Here is a 19,200-nt window from a genome sequence, read left to right as displayed (position 1 = left end):
GTGAGGGGAGGCAGGGAGCGGTGGACAGGCCAGAGCGGAGGCTTGGGTGGCCAGCCCAGCCTCGTGGTGGTGTGCATGCAGGGATCACGTGCAGAACCCTGCTCTGGCTCCCGGCACCTCAGAGGCAGCAGCTGGCCTTTTTGGTTTTGGCCTTTCAGTGTTTTGTTCATAATGTGCCTCGACTGAGGATGTGCACAGTTATTTTTAGATCCTCACAGTTTCTTTGCATTTTGTTGCTCAAGGAGACGTTTGTCCAGGAGCAAGCACTGCAGGAAAAGGTCCCAGGACCCAAGACCCAGACTGCCTCATGACTAAGGAAGTGGCCTTTTAATGGTATTTAATTGTAATTCCCTGGTAGCTCAGTGAGTAAAGTCTGCCTGCAGTGCAGGAGACCCGAGTTCGATCCCTGGGTCAGGATGATCCCCTGGAGAAGGAAATGGCAAACCACTCCAGTATTCTTGTCTGGAACATCCCCATGGACAGAGGAACCTGGAGGCCTACAGTCCATGGGATCCCAAGAGTCAGACAGGACTTAGCGACTAACCCACCACCAGAATTTTAATTAGCTTAAATAACCACATAAGGCTAGTGGCTACTGTACTGGGCACCACAGGTCTAAAAAGGCAGTTAAAGATATGGATGGAAGCTATATAACAAACATCCTGTCACCTCTCCCCCTTGCACCTCTGGCAGAAACCACTGTGGCTCACAGAACCCGTTCCCTCTGAGCAGGGACGAGCTCTCAGGATTCTCCATATTTTCACTTGCCAGGATCTGGCGTATATAATGAAACCTATTTGCCATCCTTGAGACAAACAGAAGGTGACAAATGTAGCACAGGAAAGAAGTACTTGGGCCAAGCTTAGAAAGGCAGCGTATAGACAGACACAGAGAAAGGGGCAGATTGTGTGGGGCTCTCCATGGGGAGAACAGCATGAACAAAGCAACTGACCGAGTTCTCCTGGTCCCAGGACAAGGGGGATGCTGGGCTGGCCAGAAAGGGGGCGTCTGGTGGAGATAAGGGGTCATGCAGAGGGTGGGACTAGATGAAGGAGACCTTTGGATTCCAGGAGGTTGGACTTTTTCTCAAGAGCAGTGGGAGCCCCTGCAGGTTTAAGCGGGCTAATGACAGGAGAAAACCATGTTTTTTAAGAATTCAATCTGATAGCGAACCACAGATAGGATTGTATAATGGACACATACATTCAGAGACCGGTAAGATTAGAATTGATGTGGTTTGGAGAAGACTCCTGAGAGTCCCTTGGACAGCAAGGAGATCAAACCAGTCAATCTAAAGGAAATCAACCCTGAATATCCACCGAAGGACTCATGCTGAAGCTGAAGCTCCAATACTTTGGCCACCTGATTCGAAGAGCCGACTCACTGGGAAAGACTGGGAAAGATACTGGGAAAGATTGAGGGCAGGAGGAGAAGGGGGTGACAGAGAACGAGATCGTTGCATGGCATTACCGAATCAATGTACATGAGTTTCAGCAAACTCCCGAGAGATAGTGAAGAGCAGGGAAACCTGGTGTGTTGCAGTCCATGGGGTCGCAAAAAGTCTAACACGAATGAGCAACCGGACAACAACAAAGAAGGCTATTCTGCTAATGGTTCTTGGTTCTCCTTTAGGAAAGTAACACTTGCTTATTAAAAAAAATGAGTAAATCCCTGAAAAGCATATATAAAAATTAAACTAGACCTCTACCTTTCACACTCAACCATAGTTGGCATTTTGAAGTAGCTTCTTCTAGGCTATTTTTTTTTTTCCCTTCCACGGCTATTGGAATAAATCAGGAATAAAGTTAGGACTAGAACTAGGAAGGTGGTAGTATGAATAAAGAGGGAAAGCTACAAAAGGAATTTTTAAGTGAGACAGCAGAGTGATGAGTAAAAATAATCTCTTCTTATTGGTGTCTACTTAAAGGACAGATGACATTTTCGAGACCTCCTCTAGACCTAAAATGGAACTAAACTGTTTATATGCATGTCTCTGTGCATTTTGGAGAAGGCAATGGCAACCCACTCCAGTGTTCTTGCCTGGAGAATCCCGGGGACGGGGGAGCCTGGTGGGCTGCCGTCTATGGGGTCACACGGAGTCGGACACGACTGAAGCGACTCAACAGCAGCTCTGTGCCTTTTGGTGAACACACAGACAGCGGCAGTTGTCAAGACAATAAGGTTTCCTTGATCATTACACTGTCAATAGCATAGAGTCCATTGTAATCTGTAAGACTTTAGGTGTAAAGTAATTAAAGTGTATGTTCTCAGCAGTGTTGTAGGGAGGATGTGTAGATGTGGTTCCCAGGATATGTCATGGGGTGGTGTAAACAGGGGATCCAGTCTCAGACAGCACTCCTCCAAGCAGTGATAGCGTCTTCCTAAGACCCAAAGATTTTTAAGGCCCAAACCATCTTCACAGACTACAGGGAAAAAAAACAAAACAAAAAACCAAAAACAGCTGCTAGAGAACACAAATTACGCTTTCCAGAAAAAGTCCTTCACCAGGTTAATAAGCAAAAGTGTAAACCAGTTGTTCTCCACATGGGACCTACACGAGACTCAATCCTGGCGTTTTCAAAAAATACTGATGGTTGGGTTCCTCCTCAGACCAATGACATCGGGGTCTCAGTAAGAAGGGCCTATGCACTGGTTTTTTTTTTTTTAAAGTTCTCAAGATGACTGAAGCCTGAAGCACTGGCAGATATCCCAGGGCTAGAACAGTTCAAAGGGTCTGGGGGCAGCGAGTGATCCAGACCTGAAAGGCTGTGTTCTTAGCCACGCTGGTGAAAAGCTGCAGCCAGTTCCTTAGTGAAGGGGAACGAGAGGCCAAAAGAGAACCCACCACGACACTTTTAAATTTGCATATTAAACTACACATAGCTTCTATTTTCAGAGCATACGATCTGTCATTTTCAATACACCCTTTCATCATTTTTCACTGAACCAAGTGTGACTGAACTCCTGGGGACTGTGGCTAGTCAATGAACTCCGGCCAATGAAGCATGCCTTTCTCTGAGGATCCCTTGCCTTCTGAGGGGCTGCTATTTAAACAGTGAAGACGCTGGCCTCAGATGGACCTCGGTGAGCATGCCAGGTTTGCTGCACACTCACTAAAACTCTGTGACCTTGTGGAAGTTACACATTCTGTTTCATACCTCAGTTTCCTTAGCTGCCAAATAGGAATCTTAATGCCTTTATGGGATTATTGTAGAAATTAACTGAGGCCATACAGGTAAAAGGCTTCCCTGGTAGCTCAGATGGCAAAGAATCTGCCTGCAATGCAGGGGACCCGGGTTCAATCCCTGGGTCAGGAAGATCCCCTGGAGAAGGGAATGGCAGCCCACGCCAGTATTCTTGCCTGGAAAATTCCACGGACAAGAGGAGGCTAGCAGGAAATAGCCCATAGGGTCATAAAGAGTCGGACACAACTGAGTGACTAACATTTTCACTTTCATACAGGTAAAAGAGATAATACCATTAAAAGACTTCTTTAGTGCCTGGCACAGTAAGCACTCAATAAATATTATCATTATTGCCATTATTTATCATTTATTTTCATCATCACCTCTGGGTTCCTTCTAACGCCAATATTTTATGATTCTAAGAATCGCTGGCGACTGCACAGAAGGAAATTGCCAAAAATTAGCAAGTACTAACAAGTTAAATAGAAATTAAAGCCTCTTGACGAAAGTGAAAGAGGAGAGTGAAAAAGTTGGCTTAAAGCTCAACATTCAGAAAACTAAGATCATGGCATCCGGTCTCATCGCTTCATGGCAAACAGATGGGGAAACAGTTGAAACAGTGTCAGACTTTATTTTGGGGGGTTTCAAAATCACTGCAGATGGTGATTGCAGCCATGAAATTAAAAGACGCTTACTCCTTGGAAGGAAAGCTATGACCAACCTAGATAGCATATTAAAAAGCAGAGACATTACTTTGCCAACAAAGCTTCATCTGGTCAAGGCTATGGTTTTTCCAGTAGTCATGTATGGATGTGAGAGTTGGACTGCGAAGAAAGCTGAGTGCCGAAAAATTGATGCTTTTGAACTATGGTGTTGGAGAAGACTCTTGAGAGTCCCTTGGACTGCAAGGAGATCCAACCAGTCCATCCTAAAGGAGATCAGTCCTGGATGTTCATTGGAAGGACTGATGCTGAAGCTGAAGCTCCAATACTTTGGCCATGTCATGTGAAGAGTTGACTCATTGGAAAAGACCCTGATGCTGGGAAGGATTGGGGGCAGGAGGAGAAGGGGAACGACAGAGGATGAGATGGCTGGATGGCATCACCAACTTGATGGACAGGAGTTTGAGTAAACTCCGGGAGTTGGTGATGGACAGGGAGGCCTGGCGTGCTGCAATTCATGGGGTCGCAAAGAGTCGGACACGACTGAGCGACTGAACAAAAGTTAAGATTTAAATAAAGGCCCAGACTGGATTCAGCTCCCTTCATCCCTGACTCTTCAATAACTACTTCATTCTTTGCTTAAGCTGTCCCTTATATGTTGCAGATGCTAGTTTTAGTTTCAAAATGATGTCACTTATTTTGCAGGCACAGAACGTGGGTCATTCTTGATGAAAGCAATGTAGTTCTTGTTACTGTTATTTCTGGGCAGCACAGACACCTGCGAACCTGGCTGAAGTGAATGTCAGATCTTCTGCCTCCATCTGTCCCTGCTGCACCTGCACCCAACTGCTAACACCTGGGGGCAAACTGCCTGAACATCAGCCCCCACCCCTACTCAGCATAATTCTGATGCTTGTCTAATGTCGGGTATGAAGATGTTGTTCTTGGAAACTTCGGTGTTGACATTTGAGTGTTGCCCATGAAATTTGCCTAAAGGCTCAATGCTGACGTTAGCCACAGATGTTAGCCTCATAACCGTGAAATGTTCTCTTTGCTTTCCACCATACCAATACCCTCCTACAGAGCATAATGCCATCATTGATCGTCATTCTGCCAAAAGACACACATCCTGTTGATGCCCATAGCTTTCTTTTTCTTCGTCCATGATGGGAACAAATCTCTTCCTTTTAGGAAGACAGTCCTCCTTTTGTAGGCAAACATCCGCCATGATGTTATTGGTTGAATCATGGCCTACATCCACCTCGTCACCTTTTCATTTTTTGAAAATGGGTAACCTTGTTTTGCAAATAGCAAGTCATCAAGCAGGTTGCCAAAGGAACTACTGGCTCTGTGAAACTTTTGTCCAGGTGATGAAATAATTTTAGTAAGAGAAATTATCAGTTTGGGATTAGCCACAAACTCCCCATGAAACCCAGTTTTTCCTTAAGAAAACCAGTTTTTCCTAACGTATGTTGATTTGGATCCAGAAAACACACCTCAGGATCATCTTAATTACAGGAATGACATGTCGTGAAGACACTGGTTGATTATATCCACAACAAGCTAAGTGTGAGTTGGGCGTAACTGCTTTGATACCAAGTCTTGGAAATTTCTTTGGCATATATCACCATTAGTCTTTATAAATAGCAAAGGACTTTGGCTACACAAAAAGTTACTTTTGCATAAATTCTCAACACCAGCCAGCCCATACCTGAATTAGCACTTTTATTAAACTGGATCAGATATCAGACAAAACAAAAGGAGACAAGAGGTCTAGACAAGAAAGTGGTAAATTTGTTCTCTGGTAAATCTGAATATAGATGAGAAAAGAGACTCATTAACTTCTACTGCATTTTCAAAAATACATTAAATATATGAATTATGACGTTGCTTGTTACTTGATTCATTCCTGCTTTATTAACATTTTCTCATAACTAAATGGTCTTCCCTGGTAGCTCAGCTGGTAAAGATTCTGCCTGCAATGCAGGAGACCCCGGTTTGATTCCTTGGTTGGGAAGATGTCTTGAAGAAGGGACAGGCTACCCACTCCGATATTCTGAGCTTCCCTGGTGGCTCAGATGGTAAAGAATCTGCCTGCAATGTGTGAGACCTGGGTTCAATCCCTGGGTTGGGAAGATGCCCTGGAGGAGGGCCTGGCAACCCACGTCACTATTCCTGCCTGGAGAATCCCCATGGACAGAGGAGCCTGGCGGGCTACAGTCCCTGGAGTTGCAAAGAGTCAGACATGACTGTGCAGCTAAACACAGCACAGCATCACTAAACGGCTTAGCTTTCCTCCTGAAACTCTCCTGGGGCAAGGGCCATGTCTGAACCATCGTTGTAATCCTCACACTCCTGCCCCAGCATCTTTCATTAAGGAGTACTTTTAAGTTTATTAACCTGAATCAAATTAAATTATGGGCCTTTTCCCCCGTCTCTGCAGTAATAAGTTATATGGTACAAAGTAAATACTAAGAAGTAACGTGCGATGGGAAAAAACATCTATTTTCAGAAGAAGCATAAAAGTCCCAATCAGAACCTGCCTTTGGAGACTGACTTCAGCAGCCTGGGGCCATTCTGTGAAGGTCCCCATTTGTAGTTGAGCAAATGAAAGAGAATTTGTTTCTACTCACTTGCTTGGTCTTTTGTGTACCTTTTCTTTAGCAACTTCCCTTCATATGGACCACATGAGTGAGGTGACTGTAAGGAGCCTAAGTCCTACTTGAGTTATAGCATGCCTTCTCAAAACAAAATGATGGCAAGATCATTTTCCAGAAGGTAGCCCTTCTGGTAATTTTTAGGGATTTGAGGAAAATTGCTTCTAAGAAATTTGTGATCTCATCAAATGAAATCATCAGTAAAGGAACATGAAGAGTCATTTCAGCAAAGAAAACAGTATATTACACTGTTAACCTTTTCCTCCTTTTCAAAAGTAACTTGCATCTTCAGCTTACAGGTTAAACAATATCCACTCCAGAATTTATTAACTTACTTGGAATGGAAATCTAGGCTATGATGACTAGGAAAGGTCAGCACTCAAAATATTTCTTAAAGGTCTATTCTATTTTACTTAAAGGTCACCAGAAATTCTGCAATTTTCCCCCTTTGCCCTTCCTAGCAATGTCCACCACCTGATGTCCTATCTTGATGGAGGTGCACACACTTCCTGTGACTTGAGAAAAATCAGATAATGACCTAGATGTCAACTTTTTAAGAGGACAGGCCAAAGAGGTCACCAAAAGTTCATACTAAAAGTTTAAATTTCTATATATCAATCATGGCCAGTGATTCCCTTTCTTTCTGAATGGGAAAAACAGATCAATCTTATCTCAAACTGAGGTAGAAAAATCTTGAAAAATAAAATTAGAAGTTCTGTTAAAAAGATATATCTAGCCCTGGTCAGCCCCTACACTCAATAGATCTCTCAAAAATGACATCAAATTCATTCATGACTAAGAAACCAGCAAGTTTGGTCAATTCAATGGAACTGGGGTTCCGTATGGTATGTGGTATGTGCACATGTCTAAATGCACAGGTGTGAATTTCTAAAGCTGTCAATTAAGTTACTCAGTTGCTCAGCAGTACTCTGGATAGAAAATGTCAACATAGAGCATGAAGATTTGATATCTGAGAATCTTATAATGGTCCAAAATGGAAGTAGGATCAGTAGCTGACCTCTGTCCATTCTAATTAAACCATATATATATATATTTTTTTTTTCTTTTTCCTTTTGGTCATGTCACACAACATGTGGGATCCCAACCCAGGATCAAACCTGACCCCTGCTGCAGTGGGAGCATAGAGCCTTAACTGCTAGACCACCAGGGAAGTCCTCCATCTTTTTTTTTTTTTTTCTTAAATCTGGCTTTTCGATGGAGGAATTATATATTCCATTACCAGTAATCACCCCTTCCTGATGCCATTAAATAAACAAAGAAAAAGAAAAGTGGACACATTTGTTCAAGAAAACAATCCCTCACTAGAAGCTGATCACTCTCTGTGAGGGGTAGATGAGGGAAATTAAGAACACAGATCTGAGAAGAATTCAAAAGATTGGTAGGAAAATAGAACCTGGAATCCAGCTCTAGGAAATGATGCTAATCGGAAAGGAAAAATATAAGTCAAACCACAAAACCAAAAAAGTCTCTTAAAGGTCTTTTAAAGACATTCTTACAGACATTTGATGAAGTCAAAAGATTCTTCCAGAATTTGACATCTGTTCATCTGAAGACACTTTCCTTTACTTCTTTCCTCATTAGGTTCATGCTTGTTTCTTGAACCTGATGCTCACTGGCCCATTTTGAAACCCTCCAGACACTCCTCATTTGACAAGTCGCTACTGCCTGCCCCCAGTCTCCCATGCCTAGTAAACCATTCCTTCTTCTTTGGGTCCCAGTTAAAACAGCACTGAAATTCCAAGAAACCTTCCCTGATGTCACTCCTTGCACTAACATTCAAAGTAGGTCCTCTCTTAATTCTTTATAATTCTTCTTCAGCCCACTCACAACTCTTTCATTATTTACTGTCTGCCCTGACTACCCCTGGTGGCTCAGATGGTATAGAATCTGCCTGCAGTGTGGGAGACCTGGGTTAGATCCCGAGGCTGGGAAGATCCCCTGGAGAAGGGAGTGGTTACCCACTCCAGTATTCTGGCCTGGAGAATCAGACATGTCTTTCACTTTCTTTTTGACTACTAGACCAGGTTCCTGGGGGCAGAAAACCAATCTTTTCTGTCTTAATTACCCAGCATCTAGCACAGAGCCTGGCACTGTGCTAGGGAAAACCTCGGTTAACTGATTCACCCACCGACTTTAGGGTTAAAATACTATCACATATGGCTCCCTACAATATAGAGGTTCTGAAAACATTAAAATCTATATAAATCAGATCCATGTGATTTGGAGAATCCAATCCATACCGTGGCATTATACTCTACAAAGATGCTATTTACCCATGCATTTAACATGAATGTGAATTTGGACTCATTCACACATAAATGTGAAGAAGGAAATGCCAACCCACTTCAGTATTCTTGCCTGGAGAATCCCTATGGACAGAGGAGCCTGGCCGGCTACAGTCCACAGGGTTGCAGAGTCGGACACAACTGAAGTGACTTAGCACAAGCACTCATGCACACATAAATCATCCTGACAAATCATTCTGGGGCGAAATATTCCAAAATAGAGCATCTTACTTGTAAACGTCACGATGCCAAGCACTGGAGAGGAAGCAGGTGCTGGATAAGAGAGTTCTAGGATCTGCTATCTAATTGACTGTTTCATGAGACCACAGGGGCTGTTCTGAAAGCCAGCACCACTACTAAAGAGGCCCACGGGCTACTCGTCTCATCATATGGAGTAACAAAGATACTAGTTTCTGAAGGCATTTGCACTTTGTGAAAAATAGGACACAGAGAACACTTAATGCTAGTCATCTGGGGGTTATTAGAAGAATGCTGTATTTCACCAAATCAGAATCTCCGCAACATGCATCCCCACTTTAGACATGTTAAATTATGAGGGGAAATTATTTTTAGAGTTATGAAATGCAGTGAACTACAGGAGAAACTCAGTATGAAAAGACTTCAAGCAAAGTCATTCACATATAGCCTTGGTCATTTTTTTTACTATGGGAGTCCTCTGGGGCCAACAGTACTTATAAACATACAGGACACTCTGGCCTAGTAAATTAAGCAAATGTCCAGAAGCAAAAAACAATCAATGTTGGTTAAAAAATGAGAGAGAAGGGCTTCCCTGGTGGCTCAGTGGTAAAGAATCCGCCTGTCAGTGCGGGAGATGTGGGTCCAACCCCTGATCCAGGAGGATCCCACATGCCACAGAGCACAACTGCTGAGCCTGTGCCCTAGAGCCCGTGGTCAGCTGCAAGAGAAGCGACCGCGATGAGAAACCCACGCAGCCAACTAGACAGCAGCCCTGGCTCGCCACAACTAGAGAGCCCACACAGCAACGAAGACCCAGCGCAGCCAAAGATGAACGGAATAACCTTTGAAGTACACAAACAACGATAGAGAGAGAGGGTTAACATTCGGTGTCACTAGGTAATGTTCACCTACTTTTCTCCAACGCTCGGTGATGCTTGTTTGAAGGGAAGACGGAGTCAGATGACTTACCAAACCTCCTCGGCGAGCCCGGGAGTGGCTGCTCACTGCCAGGGGACCCGACACAAGGTGTCCTGATGCCGTTGTTACCCGAACTCTGAAATGGAAAAGATAACACTGTTAACCCAGAGATGGCTAACGAGGAGCGTGCAGTTAATGACGGCTAAGTGGACGGAGGGGAGGTGGGAAAGAGGAGAAATGTGGCGCTTGGATTACGGCACACCTTTTGTGTGTGCACTGATTACGGGGAAAGCTACATAACCAGTCAGTACACGAGATCTGCACTGGCTCACATACATGGAGAAAATAGGTCATGTCCTTTTGCCAATTCCACAAGGCTATTCGGGTTGCTATTGACTAAAGTATATTCAGGGCTTCCCAGGTGGCGCAGTGGTAAGGAACCTGCCTGCCAATACAGCAGACGCAAGAGATGTAGGTTCGATCCCTGGGTGGGGAAGATCCCCTGGCGGAGGGCAGGGCAACCCACTCCAGTATTCTTGCCTGGAGAATCCCATGGACAGAGGAGCCTGGCAGGGTACTGTCCATGGGGCTGCAAAGAGGCGGACATGGCTGTAAGCGATAAAGATGCTGCACCAAAGGGTATTCAAGTGAAAAACATCTCAACTCTGACAAGGACAGAAGAGGAAAACATATAAAGAGGTGGTGCAACTGGGAGGGGGAGCTCATGGATTTCCCTAGGTGTTCAAACTCTGCTCTACTGCTTGCTAGCTTGGAGACTTTGGACCTTTTACTCAACCTCTCTGATCCTTCTTTTTCTCATCCAATATGAGCCTGCTATCCACCTGTTAGGGACGCTGACAACAAACAAGACAACAGGGCTATGAAGGGCTATGAACCTCTTAGGGCCCCGTGAGAGAGACCATACAATGGAGGGCAGCTATGATTATTATATTCCTTTAAATTGGTTTCTGCAGGGGCACATTAAGTGTGGTCTTTTAGGGTAAAGCACCAAACACTCAAGATGGTTTGAAGTCTGTGAGCTGTTAGCGTTTCAAAATATTTCTTTACCGGAAGCCCTTTGCAGCTGGCTTTTCTGCCCATATATGAACAATATTCCTTAAGTATTCAGCGTCATCTTTATGTAAACGCATTTGATTAACTAGGTTCTGTACAGCGGACTTCATCATGCTACTAGTCCACCAAGAATTAAAAAAACCGCACAGGAGTCTCGCTCCCTCCCTTTCCAAGAAAGACTAAGTCTGCAACCTACCTCTGGGAAACAAAACACTGAGTTCTGCTAACTCCTCTAGTTGAAACAGGTAATCATTTGTTCCAAAGTTCTTCCCAACTCAATGGCCTCATTAACCAAGGTTGAGCTTTTGATTAACATACAGTGCTTGAAGGAACTTTGACCCAGAAAGCTGGCATCTGACTTGCTTCTGAGCCCAACTTGTGTCACGAGTGCAGGTTTCAAGGGTAATAAAGGATCCGGCTGTTTGCTTACAGCAAACGGAGGAGGTGCCATGTCATTACACAGCTTTTCCCAACTGTCCACCCAACCCTTGGCAAAGACAGTTTGCAGCCTGCACGTCGGCTTTCGGAGTGAACAGAATGAAAAGGTGTGTATTACCAAACTGAAAAGCACCTAAGTTCTACCTGGCATTTTACCTAAATGTCAGTTGTTTAAGAAACCTGAATATGATCCCCAGATGACAGTGATCAGAGCAGAGATTAGGTGTCAGGGCAGGTGCATGCTCTATCTATCCAGATTCTGCCTCAGTGAGCAAACTGCCCTCTCGGAAGGCTCCGGAGTTCTGCAACACTCATCAGCCACAAGGCGGAGACCACAGCACCTGAACGTTCACGTTCTTGCCTATTTTAAGATGAACAGTGTTCTTCCCAAATTCACATGTTGCAGTGCTGACATCATCTCCGCCTCAGCACCTCAGAATGTGACAGTATCTAGAGATGCCTTTTGAGAAGGTAATTAAGGTGAAAAGAAGTCACATGGGTGGGCCCTAAAGTTGCTCACTGGCTCAGCGGCTAAAGAATCTGCGGACAGTGCAAGAGACAAAGGAGATGTGGGTTCGATCCCTGAGTCAGGAAGACACCCTGGTGTAGAAAGTGGCAACCCACTCCAGTATTCTTGCCTGAGAAATCCCATGGACAGAGGAGCCCAGCAGGCTACAGTTTATGGTGTCACAAAAAGGAGACTGAACCCTGCCATAGTACTATAGTTATAGTATAGTGCCTAGAATCATTCTTAGCTTCTATTTAGGTGGTGCTAGTGGTAAAGAACCTGCGTGCCAATGCCCGAGACACAAGAGACACAGGGTTTGATCCCTGGGTCAGAAAGATCCCCTAGAGGAGGGCATGGCAACCCACTCCAGTATTTTTGCCTGGAGAATCCCATGGGCAGAGGGGCCTGGCGGACTACAGTCCATGGGGTCACACAGAGCCGGACACGCCTGAGCCACTAACACACATACAACCCAGTCTGACTGGTGTCCTTATAAGAGATTAGGACATATTCACATTCAGACCAAGGGGAGACCATGTGAGGACACAACGAGAAGGTGGTCATCTGCAAGCCAAGGACAGAAGCTGCAACAGAAATCAAACCTGCCAATAACTTGATCCTGGACTTCCAGCTTCCAGAACTGTGAGAAAATAAATCCCTCTTGTTAAAGCCCAGTCTATGGTATTTTTTTATTGTAGCCATAGTGATCTAAACCACTACCCATCTCTCTGTACTCCCAACTATATGTTCCAGGACCAGGCAGATAATAAATGAGGAAGCTGACCAAGAGCAAAATAACAGGAGAGGTGTCAAATTTTAAAACTTTTAAAAATACTGGGTGGCCACACAAAGTTATGTCCATGGATTGATTATATCACGGGCCTTCAGTGGCAACCCCTGGGTTACATCATGCAATCAGATACTTAAAAGCGCCCACTATTCATCTTGCAACATATATTAATTGAACACCTACTACAGGATAGATCTTATACCAAGACACTGGGCTTACCAGTGTTGACTAATATAAGGTGTCTTCTTTGTCTGCATGGTATGCGGTGGTCTGGGACAGGGAGCCCAGGTACTGAGCTAGGCAAGAAATGCCAAGTTGAAAAGACAAAGGTGCTGCCTTCCAAGGCGCCGCAGATTAGCAAACCATAGACAAGGAACAAGACAGTCATGAAATAATGGGACACCAGCAGCTCGACACAAGGGGCAGTGGAAAGTGAAAGGAAGACTGCCGACGTCCGTCAGAGCTGATCCAGGAAGACATGAGCCCAGTTCTGGAGGATGAATAACAGTCTGCTTGTCAGACAGGCTGTCTGACAAAGCAAAATGGGTGTCTGAGGAGGCCTTACAAATAGCTGTGAAAAGAAGAGAAGCTAAAGACAAAGGAGAAAAGGAAAGACAGACTCATCTGAGTGCAGAGTTCCAAAGAATAGCCAGGAGAGATAAGAAAGCCTTCCTCAGTGATGAATGCAAAGAAAGAGAGGAAAACAACAGAATGGGAAAGACTAGAGATGTCTTCAAGAAAATGAGAGACACAAAGGGAACATTTCATGCAAAGATGGGCTCAATAAAGGACAGAAATGGTATGGACCTAACAGAAGCAGAAGATATTAAGAAGAGGTGGCAAGAATACACAGAAGAACTATACAAAAAAGATCTTCACGACCCAGATAACCACAATGGTGTGATCACTCACCTAGAGCCAGACATTCTGGAATGTGAAGTCAAGTGGGCCTTAGGAAGCATCACTATGAACAAAGCTAGTGGAGGTGATGGAGTTCCAGTTGAGTTATTTCAAATCCTAAAAGATGATGCCATGAAAGTGCTGCATTTAATATGCCAGAAAATTTGGAAAACTCATCAGTGGCCACAGGACTAGAAAAAGTCAGTTTTCATTCCAATCCCAAAGAAAGGCAATGCCAAAGAATGCTCAAACTACCACACAATTGCACTCATCTCACACGCTAGTAAAGTAATGCTCAAAATTCTCCAAGCCAGGCTTCAACAGCATGTGAACCGTGAACTTCCAGATGTTCAAGCTGGATTTAGAAAAGGCAGAGGAACCAGAGATCAAATTGCCAACATCTGCTGGATCATCGAAAAAGCAAGAGAGTTCCGGAAAAACATCTATTTCTGCTTTATTGACTATGCCAAAGCCTTTGACTGTGTGGATCACAATAAACTGTGGAAAATTCTTCAAGAGATGGGAATACCAGACCACCTGACCTGCCTCTTGAGAAGTCCGTCTAGTTAGTTCAGTTCAATCACTCAGTTGTGTCCGACTCTTAGCGACCTTATGGACCACAGCACTCCAGGCCTCCCTGTCCATCACCAACTCCCAAAGTCTACTCAAACTCATCTCCATTGAGTCGGTGATGTCATCCAACCATCTCATCTTCTATTGTCCCCTTCTCCTCCTGCCCTTAATCTTTCCCAGCATCAAGGTCTTTTCAAATGAGTCAGCTCTTTGCATCAGGTGGCCAAAGTATTGGAGTTTCAGCTTCAGCATCAGTCCTTCCAATGAACACCCAGGACTGATCTCCTTTAGGATGGACTGGTTGGATCTGCTACAGTCCAAGGGACTCTCAAGAGTCTTCCCCAACACCACAGTTCAAAAGCATCAATTCTTCGGCACTCAGCCTTCTTTATAGTCCAACTCTCACATCCATACATGACTACTGGAAAAACCATAGCCTTGACTAGATGGACCTTTGTTGGCAAAGTAATGTCTCTGCTTTTTAATATGCTGTCTAGGTTGGTCATAACTTTCCTTCCAAGGAGTAAGTGTCTTTTAACTTCATGGTTGCAATCACCATCTTCAGTGATTTTGGAACCCAAAAAAATAAAGTCAGCCACTGTTTCCACTGTTCCCCGTCTATTTCCCATGAAGTGATAGGACTGGGTGCCATGATCTTAGTATTTTGAATGCTGAGCTTTAAGCCAACTTTTTCACTCTCCTCTCTCACTTTCATCAAGAGACTCTTTAGTTCTTCCTCACTTTTTGCCATAGGGTGGTGTCATCTGTATATCTGAGGTTATTGATATTTCTCCCAGCAATCTTGATTCCAGCTTGTGCTTCTTCCAGCCCAGAGTTTCTCATGATGTACTCTGCATATAAGTTAAATAAGCAGGGTGAGAATATACAGCCTTGAAGTACTCCTTTTCCTATTTGGAACCAGTCTGTTGTTCCATGTCCAGTTCTAACTGTTGCTTCCTGACCTGCATACAGATTTCTCAAGAGACAAGTCAGGTAGTCTAGTATTTCCATCTCTTTTAGAATTTTCCACAGGCTATGGTTTTTCCAGTAGTCATGTATGGATGTGAGAGTTGGACTATAAAGAAAGCTGAGTGCCGAAGAGTTGATGCTTTTGAACTGTGGTGTTGGAGAAGACTCTTGAGGGTCCGTTGGACTGCAAGGAGATCCAACCAGTTCATTCGGAAGGAAATCAGTGCTGAATATTCATTGGAAGGACTGATGTTGAAGCTGAAACTCCAGTACTTTGGCCACCTGATTTGAAGAGCTGACTCATTGGAAAAGACCCTGATGCTGGGAAAGATTGAAGGTGGGGGGAGAAGGGGACGACAGAGGATGAGATGGTTGGATGGCATCACCGACTCAATAAAGATGAGTTTGAGTAAAGTCTGGGAGTTGGTGATGGACAGGGAGGCCTGGCATGCTGCAGTTCATGGGGTTGCAAAGAGTCGGACATGACTGAGCGACTGAACTGAACTGTCAGACAGGATGACAGATGAAGTGAGTGCATTTTCCAGAGAGAAGAAACAGTCAGTTCCTGTGTGCGGGATGTGAGAAAGTACAGGCTCTTTGGAGAATGAAGACTAGCTGGACTGAGGGTGGGCAGTGGAGGGAGCAGCAGGATTCGCGGCTGAACAAGGCGAGGAGCTCACATTTTATTGCACAGTGAACCACTGGAGAATTTTAATCAGGAAGGTGGCATGACCAGGACTGCTTGTTGGAAAGATCACCCTGACCACAGTGCAGGGGACTAAAGGCAGGGTGACCCAAAAGGAGAAGATGAAGGCAGGAACCAGGGAAACAGGCACAGGGATGCTAGGCGGTCAAGGTCAGGAATGCAGAACTGAAACTGTCATGCGTTGAACCGTGGCCACGGGTGTCACTGTCCAAGAACATCACGTGCGTCAAGAGAAGCACTAAGTTCCTAAGGGTACCACTTCGATTAATAACACACATTTCCTAGGAAGCTTTTAATTTCATTTATCTTACATTTCATACCAAGAAACTAACTCTAGTCCTTTTTATCTGTCAAGGTCACACGTGACTGTTCCTCAGTGTCCTCATCGAGACATGGGTAATAACGGGACCGCCTTCAGACTCCTCGAGTTCATTAATACAAGTAAGTAAAGTGCCAGAAACGCATTATTATTAAATCAACTATTATGAGAGCAGAAATAAACTTTAAAGGACACACGGATAATTATTGACTGTGCAGTTAAGGATAATCCTCCCACTCAGTGAATCCGAGGCAGATTAAAACCACTACCTACAACCACAAAGAGTAAAAACTTATATAACTGCCTTGAAAAGGAGTTGCCTCCAATTTCCTTAATCTCTCCAGAGCCCTCACACAGCCTTTCAGAAAGGACCCTAAAGTGCACGAGCATTACCTTCAGTTTATAAAATGCTTTGTCTCAGGTATAAATACACACACACACACACACACACACACACACACACACACACATATATATAAAATTAATGATCCAAGGGGATGTGCGACCTGCAAAGGGAGACCCACTGCAAAGAGGCACTAGAGAACCTTCCAGAGAGCTGAAAGTTCCTATATCATGATTGGGGCAGTGGTTCCACACCTGCATGCATTCCACATGGCACTGAAACCTGTGTGAATGTTATTATATGCAAATTATAGTTCAATAAAGACTGAATAAGGATAAAAGGGCTGAAAGACGGGGGAACTGGAGACTCAAGGGGAAATGGAAACTCATATTTCAAAGAAAAGGGAAAATAGATAGGAGTGAAAGAACTTGCCTTAAAACATTTAATTTCCAAAAACACTGTCTCTTAGAATGGATGAAGCTGGCTAAGAATATAAAAACTCTTCCTTATGCAAGAAACATTTTGAGAAATTCAGCACTTCATCCTCTGTCTAAAGAACAGAGCTTTTTACCCCTAGATTCACTGGACAAGCTGCCCTCTTGTGGCTCTGATATATATCTCCCAAGCACAAAAGTGGGCAGTTACTAAGTTATTTGGGTAGCAAGCCCAGCCTGGCTGTAAATACTCCTCAATGACTGAGAGTGGGTATGCTGGCTGCTTGCGTACAAGAGGTACACGGGCCATCCTGGCTTGTGTCACAGCTGACCTTTAAATAAATAAGAAAATAGGGTTGCCACAAACTACATATTTTTGAGGCTAACAAACTCAAGAGACATTTTAACTCAATTTAAATTTCATTTTTGTAATATGGTTATCAGCATGTCAGAAGCAAACATCTGTCTCAAGGTGAGTGCAAAGAAAACAGAACCGAAAGTTTCATTTCCACCATCTGTGAATACTTTTCAATATTCCCAAGATAATGTTTGCAGGAAGAAAGAAAATAACAAGGCAGCAAATACCACCCAAACACTGGTCTCTATTAACATTGGTGGGCATCCCAGGTGGCGCTAGTGGTAAAGAACCTGCCTGCCAATGAAAGAGACAGAAGAGATGCTGGTAGATCCCTGGGTCGGGAAGAGTCCCCTGAAGGAGGGCATGGAACCCACTCCAATATTCTTGCCTGGAGAATCCCAGGACAGAGGAGCCTGGAGGGCTAGTCGACAGGGTCACAGAGTTGGACGAGACTGAAGCAACTTAGCAGGCAGGCAGGCAGGGAATCTAAGTGTCTTGTGAAACATTAAATGTTTGTTTAAAAAAATAAGGGAGAGAGGGAGGAGCAAGTAGCATAGCTTTTCAAAAGTTACACTAAAAAAAGAAAAGACGGCATAAGCATTAACTCAAAAGATAATGTTTTCTCTTTAGAAAGCAACACATCTGAATAGAAGACCTTTTGTCAAAGAAATACATAAAGAAAAGACAAAGACATAGATGGAAATAGATGCTGAATATTTCAACTGTTGAGATGTTAAAAATGCACCTAGTCCAGATCCAGTAATATCAGGCTGGACTAAGTTAACCTACACCAGGGTTACAGTCATTCCTAAAGAATGACTGCTAAACCCATATTCTAGTAGAGCAGGCTTTCTTGAGCCTTCTTGACCCTCTGTTTCCTTCCCTGCCTCTCTACCACTTCCTCACTCCAATGTGCTAGCTTTCTCAGTTCCCAGCCTTCCCTGTCTGGCTCTCCCTGCAACTGGGCTCACCTCCTCCAAGCAGTCTTCCCAGATCACTCTGTGAAGACAGCCCTCCAACCACCAGTCCTGTACTCTCTCTTCTTTCCAAGATATAGGAATTTCCATCTCTCTAGGAAGTTCTTTATTTTTCTTTGATGCACTTTTTATTATCTGGAATTACATTGTGTATTCATTTTTATCACTTTTTGTTATCTCTCTGCCCCAAAGAAATGTGAGCTCCCTGGGAGAAGGGGCTTTCTCTCCTGAAACAGAGCCTGACACTTGTCAGTCCAAGATAACAAAGCCCAATGTGCTATGTTTCAACACTCTATCACCAACAAGTTCTTCCTCAGACCTATCTCAAGTCTCTCTTACTGCAACAAAAGCAAATATTCTGGATTTCCCTGGTGGTCTTGTGGTTAAGACTCTACACTCTCAGTGCAGAGACCCAGGGTTCGATCCCTGGTCAGGGAACTAAATCCCACTTGCTGTAAGGAAAATATCCCACATGCCACAACAAAGATCGAAGACCCCAAGCGCTGCAACTAAGAAAGTCAAATAAATAAATACACACTATACATATATATATTTAAAAGCCCACACTATCCTTTATTTGAATCCTAGAGTGAGGGACAGGGTTGACCAGCAAGCTGTTAAATAATTCTTTAGGACCACAGACTTTTGAAGGTGAAATGAAGCTTTTAGTTACAACTGACTCCAGTTTTGAAGATAAGGACACAGGCCCAGAAAGGTTGACTGGTTTCTCTAGGCTCACACAGAAACAGTGAATATCAGCAAACACCACATCACATCAGGGGCACAGAGTGCTCACCTTATTCATTCCTATAGCCCCAGCAGCCAACACGATGCCTGCCACCGAGGGGTGTGCCAAAGGAACAAGTGTCCCCCTTCTACTCTCAC

At 44.1% G+C, this 19,200-nt stretch overlaps 1 protein-coding gene across 10 annotated transcripts in view; it reads right to left on the bottom strand.

Annotated features, from left to right (window-relative positions):
• Window positions 1-19,200, bottom strand: part of RBM47 (RNA binding motif protein 47) — a 175,437-nt gene that overhangs the window by 94,587 nt on the left and 61,650 nt on the right. For 9 of the 10 annotated variants that reach the window (XM_070451990.1, XM_070451989.1, XM_070451985.1 and 6 more), the window contains one exon: window positions 9,978-10,062. The gene's annotated coding sequence lies outside the window, so the exon portion shown is untranslated. Of the gene's footprint in view, window positions 1-9,920; window positions 10,063-19,200 lie in introns of all 10 variants that reach the window. The other variant, XM_020878959.2, reaches the window with a different exon arrangement.

This window comes from Odocoileus virginianus, chromosome 21 (genome assembly GCF_023699985.2).
Source record: "Odocoileus virginianus isolate 20LAN1187 ecotype Illinois chromosome 21, Ovbor_1.2, whole genome shotgun sequence".
Taxonomy (NCBI): Eukaryota; Metazoa; Chordata; class Mammalia; order Artiodactyla; family Cervidae; genus Odocoileus; species Odocoileus virginianus.
Note: the sequence above shows the minus strand (reverse complement) of the source record. Positions and strands in the feature narration are given on the sequence as shown.